The following is an 8,952-nucleotide window of genomic DNA, read 5'->3' as shown; positions in this document are numbered from 1 at the left end:
TGATTACATTACAGGTAAATTAAACATTCTTAAAAGGCAGAGAATGGCAGAAGAACTAAAATATGAATCATTAACCAAGTATATGCTGTCTACAAGAGATACTTTAGATTCAAAGACACAAATAGTTTAAAAGGAAAACCACAGAAAAAGATACATGCAAATAATGACCAAAAAGAGCTAGGTTTGTTTATATTAATATCAGACAAAATAGACTTTAAGGTAGCTAGAATGATGCCCCTCTCCCAAAGATGTTCACATCCTAATCTGCAGAAGCTGTGAATATGTTACAATATGTGGCAAAGGGGATTTTGCAGGTCTGATTATATTAGAGATCTTGAGAGAGGAAAGAGAGTCAAAGTCAGAAAGAGGAGATGTGACAAAAGACGCAATAATTGCAATGATGTGTGTTCAAGATGGAGGAAAGGGCCATGAGCCAAGGAAAGCAATCTCTAGATGTTAGAAAAGTCAAGAAAAAAAATTCTCCCTAAAACCTCCATAAAGACTGCAGCTCAGCTGATACCTCAATTTATCCCATAAGACTCATATTGGACTTCTCACTTCCAGAACTGAAAAATAATAACTTTACGATTTAGGTAATTAAGTTTGAGGTAATTTTTTATAGCAACAATAGAAAACCAATAGAAACTAAAAGATAAAAATTGTTACTAGAGACTTTTTGTATTAATGAAAGTGCTGATTATAAACATATAGGCATGAAAAAACAGAGTCCCAAAACACAATAAGCAAAAACTGACAGAATTAAAGAGAGAAATAGACAATTCAACAATAATAGTTGGAGACCTCAATACATGACTTTCAATAATGGCTAAACCAACCAGGCAGAAAATAAAAGACGAAATACAAAACTTGAAGAATACTATAAACCAAGTAGACCTCACAGATTTCTACAGAATATTCCACCCAACAGCAGCAGAATATGCATTCTTCTTAAGTGCACATTCTTCATATAGACCATATGCTAAGCCATAAATCATATTTTAATAAATTTAAAAGGTTTTAAATCATACAAAGTATGCTCTCTGTCGACACAAAATAACCAATAACCATTCCATAGATAAGAGGAATAAGGTGAATTTACTTGAGCTAGAGTGAGGATTATAACCCAAGAAGGCCTTAGAAAGCGTTCCAGAGAAGCATGGTTTTCAGTACAGTCTTATATCTTTTTAGAACAAAGAACATGCATTAAACACACCCAGGATACATTTTCATCAAAATTTCAAAGATATTTAGTTGCAAATTAGCAGGTCAACGTGATTGTGATGTCAGGAAAGGGACTAATCCAGGCGTTACCAGTAGGGCGTTACCAGTAGGGTGTTACCAATAGGGCGGAGGAGGGGAAGTATTCATTCTTATCTTAAGAGAGTGCATTCTTTACTTTAATGGTTAAGCAGATATACAGATAGATATATGGCCTATGTTTGGTATGCCATAAGCCAGGCTTTTTAGTTCAAGCCTAATCAATTTTGAACCCGAATAGTTATCCTATATACCTCAATATGTGAGAATCTCTTAATGCATGAAATAAAACTAAAACTCAATAACAAAAGCAAATTTGAGAAATTCATTAAATATAGAAATTTCATATACTCATTCTAATAACCAATGAGTCAAAAAAGAAATCACAAGGAAATTTAGAAAATATTTTGATAGAGTTGTTCTGGTCCAAGATGGCAACATAGGAGCCTCACGAACTCACCGCCTCCAATGGACACACTGAATCTACCGCTACACAAGGAGTAATTCCCCCTGAAAGAAATCCAAAAACTAGCTGAGTGACACCTATATATCAGGTGAATGAGAAAACACCCACAACACCCTTATGGATCAAACTGGGTCAAAAAGGCTGAGAGACACTCCCATCATAAACCCCACCCCTGGTGTAGCACCATGTAATTGGGAGGGAACTCCAAACTCCCACTTTCCTTCTGAGGAGTGAGGGTTTGTACCCCACATCTAGTGCCCCAACATTTAAGACTCCCATCTGAGGGATGGGCCCCTAAAACAGCTAGCTCTGAAAGCCAATAGGGGCTTGCATCCATGAGACCCACAAGAATACAGCACACAAAGAAACAGTTCTTAACGGGCTTGCGAGGACTCATTGACTCTCTGTGGCTTTCTCCCAGGGCTCAGTGCAGAGGGGGCTGACAGAAACACCCATCTCCTAGACTTTCCCTGAAAGAGACCTATTTGCATACTTTAAAAGCTGCTGCCTGAAGGTCAGGCTTCTAAATTAGCTTGCATCTAGGGGCTGACTGTGTTGATCCTCCCTGGAGACCAGGGAAACCAGCTGACACCACACAGTAGCTGTCTCACTGGAGCCTGCTACTAATCACTGATATCTTCCTGGAAGGAACTTGTACACATATCTGTGTCCCAGATTTTACAGCTGCTGCCCAAGGAACAGGCCCCTAGGATCCCAGGCTCTGATAACCAATGAGGTTTGCATTCACAAGTACCACAGAATGATAGCAAATAAAGAAGCAGTTATTCAGGGGTGCAGGAACACACCTCTGCCCCCCCACAACTAAACACATGGGCCCAGTGCAGAGGGAGCAGGCAAAAAGCCCCTCTCCCAGTTTCTCCCTGGAAGGGCTCTTAACTACACACTTTCCCAGAGGCTGCCTGAGATCTGGCTGTTATCTTTATCCGTTCCTTATCAGTGCCTTCAGACCAGGTGTCTTGGGTTTAGCAAAACCAGCTTTCTGTGTCATCTTGGACCCCAACAGTCAGTCAGACGAGTAGTTGAAGCCAGAGTCTGGGTGATATGGACTAGAGCATTGTCCCTCCACCCTGTAGAAAGAGAGGAAGCAATGGACAACATCAGCAAGTATTTTAGGTAGGGGAGGGGGAGCTGTGGCCTTGCAGGTCATTGCTTTCCCACTAGCCTGCCTTTGGCCTTGTGAGGCTGCTGGCAGGGAGGAGGAGGGTGAGATAAGGGAATCTGTAGGTGGGTGTCCTTGGCTGTCTGCCTCCATGGTGGATGGTGGATTCTGGCGCCAGGAAGCCAAGTAGTTGGGTTCTGGGAAGCTTCAGGTTCATGATATTCTCTGGATATCAGTTTCCCTGTAATAAAACTTCAAAGGACCCATAGCTAGCCAAAATGTTAGCACAAGGCCACCTGGGCTCTAACAATTTGTAACTTCTGTCTGCCTAGTGAAGTTCAGGGATACAAAGGTTTAAAAAACCAATACTTACATATGAATGTAACTTAGAGCAACAGGGAAAGGGGATGAGTGCTTTTGGTTTTAACCCCATATATGCTGGGTTTAATGTAGGGAAACTGATATCAGGGCTGGCATCAGCACCACACAAAAGGAACAGTCAGCTACAAATACCCACCAAAACCAGAGAGCACCAGTAGAAATTCATGGCCAAACTCACCCCGTCTCTTGCTTTCTCCTTCCCCCTACCCTCAAATCCTTCCATCTAAACCCTGTTAAAAAAGAAATAACAGGCTCAAAATGGAGTTATTTGCCCCCAGGACAGCAAACCAAGACTTAATTGCAGTTTGAACCTCTCCCAGGAAAGTGACCTTTAAACCTTCAATCTGAAGTTTCCTGACTAGCACTAGTGAAGTAATCTGCATGATAAGACCCCTGCCCTTCCCTCCCCCCAAGAGAAGGTAACCTGGCCTGAAACAAACCTTTCGTTTCTTTTGCTAGTGACTTCCTTGCCCAACCCTCCTGCCTATAAAAACCTTCCATTCTGATTCTGTAAGTTCCCCTATCCAGTTGATGCTGTCACTTAAGTGTTCCCACGCCATCTGCCTCAGGAAGCAGTGGGTTAGAGGTCACTAGGTGGGAACTAAGTCACAGAATACTCAAAAGCTCTGGGGAGAAAGAAATGTGGTTTTACAAAGTATATGAGACCACACCTGAGGAATTGAAACTAATGGACACCTGAGGGACACTCTGCCAGTTATACAGGAAAATGCTCTAGAATTCCACTGATTTCTGATCACTGGGTAAGTGATCCTCCCCTGGACAGGGATTGAAGGCCAAAGAAATGTAACTGGAGTGGAGACTCCAGGCTGCACCCTGGCTCACACGATGGGTCACATGACTCTTGCCATCCCTCTCACCTCGCCCTGCCCCATGCACAGACCTGCACATCCTTGCTGTCGCCTGATGGTTTCCAGCAGAGACCTGTGCTGGCTGTGTCAGTGCAGAGCAAAGTGCTCTATCACTTCATTCCCCAAGATGACGTGGATTTGGGTCAGAAAGCCTCATTCAGGCATCCTTCCTGCTGGACACCCAGACCTGAATGTATGGCCTCTTCTTTCAGAAATTCCCCTTTCCAGGCTAAGTTTTTTTTTTTCCTATTTGTTTGTTTTGTTTTTTAACATACGAGCCAGAGGGGTCATTTTAACTTCCCTGCTTTTGATTCATACCTCTCCTGTGTGTGGGTCTCTATGATATCTACCAGACCTCTATTACCAAGCCAGACTACACGTCATGTGTGTCTCAGTGTCACATGGTGACGAGAACTCCAGCCTCAGCATTAAAAGTGTGTGGCTTTTGAGGCGAGTAATCTGGGTATATAATCAGTCAGACACAAGCTGATTTAAGTTTCTTCGTCCCCAAAATAGAGATTTACATTCATCCTACCTAGCACAGAAATAAACCTCAAACAACATGCCTTAAAGAGCTTCAGGACCCGTAAAGAGCTGCATCACTGTCTTTCGCTTGGTGCTACTGTCTTCTCCACTTGGGCCTGGAAGCTCAGCCTAGAATGTCGATTTCACTCTTAATTTCAGCCATGTCTTCATTACCTCTCTCTTTAATTTGAACTCTGTCTTTCCTCAACCCCATCCTCCCAGTTTGCCTAATTCTAGCACATATTTTCTGTTGTGATCCAGTACCTAGTCATTCATCTATTCTTCATATATTTTGTTATTGTTGTTTGTTTCTTTGATTTGGTTTGGTGCTTTTGTTTTAACACTACCCAAGTGTTAGGTTCTGCAGTCAGTACTAGAGATAATTACACCGCAGAGTGGTGAGTACAATAAGAAAGCTTAACACAGCGTGCTTTAGAGAAAGAGAAGAAGCCTATCTATTCTGTTCTGTACTGTCCTTTATCCCACAACCTTGCTCAGACATCAAGAAACAGTCCTTCTACCATGAATAAGGCCAGGTGGCAAATTTCTAATAGACAGTTGAAGCAGCTCACCACATTAAAATCTACCTTAGCAGGTCCACTGGAACTCTGTGAGTCTTGGAGAAATAATACAAGCGTCAGACACCATCAATGCCAAATGGAAACAAGACCACGCTGTATGAAACCTAAAGGGATTATTTTACATTTAACTATTCTCTATGCAAAACCTACCAGAAGCTGTTAGAATGCCAGGTCTCATTTTTCAGGTTTAAGCAAGGGGGTGCACAAAGAGCCCCTGACAACAGCTGATGAAACATAGGGAGACTCTCAGAGTGGATATTCATCACACAAACAGCAGCGAGTGGCCATGAATTCAAGTAGCTCTCTCTTTAGGCTGCAATGGTAATTGAGTAAAGAGAGATGGATGGACACTCTGGTTTGCCTCAGCAAAGTCCCAGAAATTATAATGCTTCTCCAAAACTCTGCATCCTGTGATGTTGCTTGACCATAGAATTTTCTGTTAACACATGATTGTTTATCTTGGATTATGAGTGCTCCTGGAAAACAGAACTTATGATTTAATTCTGCAGCCCCAGCCCTTATCACTTTACCCAGCACATACCAGAACTCTGTAATTTTTTATTGGGTTAATTGTCTGAATTAATGTAGTATCGATGACATAAAACAATTGATTTTCAAAGTGGGGTCTGAAATTGCTATGACAACTCTAACTGAAAACACAATAGTTTTAATTATTTTGTTTTTGTTTTAATATAGTATAAAAAAGATAATATAATATTCAGGATCATTTCATGATCACCTTACAATAGAATTCTGACCCAAGATCCTGGGGTCTGCACCAGTTCTTATGATCATCCTTAGGAAGTATGATCCCTTACTTAGGGAGACCTGGGCCACATGTGTGTGCTTAGCTCTGTGATGAAGGGTGCAGGCCTCTGAAGGATACCCATATCACCAAGGTCAGAGGCAATGAGAACTGATGGGAATATTAGTTCATCTTTTTGTGATTTCAGCAAATGCTGTAAGTCTAGCCTACCCTTGCTCTCCCAGACTTTACATCTGTCTTCCCTTTCTGACTGCCTGTCAGGTGGACTTCAAGGTCTAGTTTCAGAAGCAAAGACAACTATCCAACCAGCTCCCGCAATTATGTAAGCCAATTCTCTGCAGTAAATCCCTTTATATTATAAGCTGGTTGTCCTGCTTCTCTGGTTGAATTGATACACGAGTTGATGCATTACCCTACTGTTATCACTGTTTTACTCTTGCCCAAGTTTTACTAGTAGCAAATACAATAATCACTAAGCAACAAAGAGTTTTATGTTCCTGATCTAATAAATAATTGCATTAAGGCATAATTTAATAACACTATAATCCTAACCTTATCTTCAACTAGACTAAAAAATTTTACAGAGTTATTAAGTGATGTTTGTAGTACCTGTAAGGCCTGTTCAAATGCTTGGTACGCACACTTACCCAAGAACAGTAGCATAGAATTTGCCATTGGCAGGTGAACCTGGATATCTTCATTGCCTGACGTCCAGCAGGGTCACCATCCCTGTTTGTAAGCATTATCCTTTGCCTGATAAGATAAGGGCTGTGTGACTAGGAACCATTTTGAGTGACAGACTTCCAGTTCTGCAGAAACTATAAATCTGACTCAAGCAATGCCATTTTGCAGTGGCAGGGGTCAACAAACACAGATATGAGAGTCCTCTCACCTCCAGCCTCAGAACTTTTTTTACCAGTATTCTGGAAGTTTTAGGCAGGCCCAACAATGATAATGCATTTAATGGCAAAGGAAAGGATTGATGAGTAGTGGGGAGCTGAATCCACCATAAATGGGGATGAGTTCTGCCGGTATATATGGTGTCCTTGCTTTTGATTAAAAACACTTTTGTTTTTCTACAAACCAATAAGAGGAAACTAAAAATCCATCATAATCTAGAAAGGAGATCAAATTTTAAGATTTGAATTTAGCATGCCAGAATTGCTTGCTGGCAGAATTTTGGTTAAGGATGGAGAATGATCATTTTTAACCAGCTAATACTGCTGTCATTAATACAATTTAGTACAACATACTTATAGGAAAGAAGATCTCTGCATAAGTATTATTGAGTTCAAAACATAAAAACGTTAAATATAGAACAGAACCTTAGGCTACAACTTTCTGTTATTAAAATCAATGGCAGGGCCAGCCCCGTGGCTTAGCGGTTAAGTGCACGCACTCCGCTACTGGTGGCCCGAGTTCGGATCCCGGGCGGGCACTGACACACCACTTCTCCGGCCATGCTGAGGCCACGTCCCACATATAGCAACTAGAAGGATGTGCAGCTATGACATACAACTATCTGCTGGGGCTTCGGGGAAAAAAAAATGGAGGAGGATTGGCAATAGATGTTAGCTCAGAGCCGGTCTTCCTCAGCAAAAAGAGGAGGATTAGCATAGATGTTAGCTCGGGGCTGATCTTCCTCACACACACACACACACACACAAATCAATGGCAATGTTGTTTCAGAAAAACATAATCCATAAGATATTAAATTAATTTTGTGAATTTTAATATTGGTTTTTTGATTTTGTATATAATTCTAACATTTGTTTTGGTTTTATAGTTCTATAAGAGCTATAAGTAAGCTATAAGCAATGTTTAAATCTCTATTTTTTACAAATTTAAGCAACATAACTATTTAAGTTATTTCTGTCAACAAATAGTGTCAATAAGAATTTCATTTTTCTCTAGAACGATAGTTCTCAACTCTGCTGACACATTAAAATTACTTAGGGGAGTGTATTTCTAGTGATTCTGATTTAATGGGTCTAAGTGGGGCGCTGGCCCCTACGTCATTTTTAATACTCATCTCTCAGTAACCAATAAAAACAATAGAAAAACAATAAGGATACAGAAGATTTGAACAACATCATTAACCAAATTGGCATAATTAGCCTTTACAGAGCATTACACTTGACAAATGCAAATTTATTTCAATTGCACCTGGAATCTTCACTAAGATAGAATACATGTTGGGACATTAAAATACATCTCAAGAAATCATAAAATGATTAGAATATTTCATAATACAAGCTCTGACCACAACATAATTACATTAGAATCAGTGGCAATAGTGTATTTAGAAAAAAGCCTCAAATGTTTATAAATTAATCAAGATACTTCAAAATAATAATTGGGTAAAAAGTAAATTGCAAGATATATTAGGAAATATTTTGAACTGAATGATAATGAAAATACAGCATATCAGAACTTGTGGAATGCAGCCAAAGCAACACTTTGAGGGAAATTTATAGCTTTAAATACTTATTTTAGAAAAGAAGGAAGGTTTAAAATCAATTCTCTGTATTCTACCTTAAGAAGTTAGAAATGAAAAGCAAGTTATACCCAAAGTAAGTGGAAAAAAGAAGATAATAAAAATAAGAGCATAAGTCAGTATATTAGAAACAATAGAAAAAGTAATAAAGCCTAAAGATGATTCTTTTAAAATATAAATAAAATTGAAAACTCCCAAGACTGATTAGAATTTTTTTAAAAAGAGAGACAAAAATTATTGCAATCAGGAATAAAATAGACATTATTTATATATATCCTACAGACATTAAAACTAAAATAAGTAATGATTATGAACAACTTTTTATAATTAAATTTGACAATTCAGATGATGAAAAAATTACTTTAGAAACACAAATTACTAAACTGACTCAAAATGAAAGAGAAAATCTCAATAGCATTATGTTTAGTAAAGAAAATGAATTCACAATTAAAAATCTCCTTTCCACAAAGAAAACACAAAATAATTACAC

This window comes from Ceratotherium simum, chromosome 9 (assembly GCF_057802395.1).
Source record: "Ceratotherium simum simum isolate JZ-2026a chromosome 9, ASM5780239v1, whole genome shotgun sequence".
In the NCBI taxonomy this organism is placed as follows: domain Eukaryota; kingdom Metazoa; phylum Chordata; class Mammalia; order Perissodactyla; family Rhinocerotidae; genus Ceratotherium; species Ceratotherium simum.
This window is presented reverse-complemented; position numbering follows the sequence as displayed.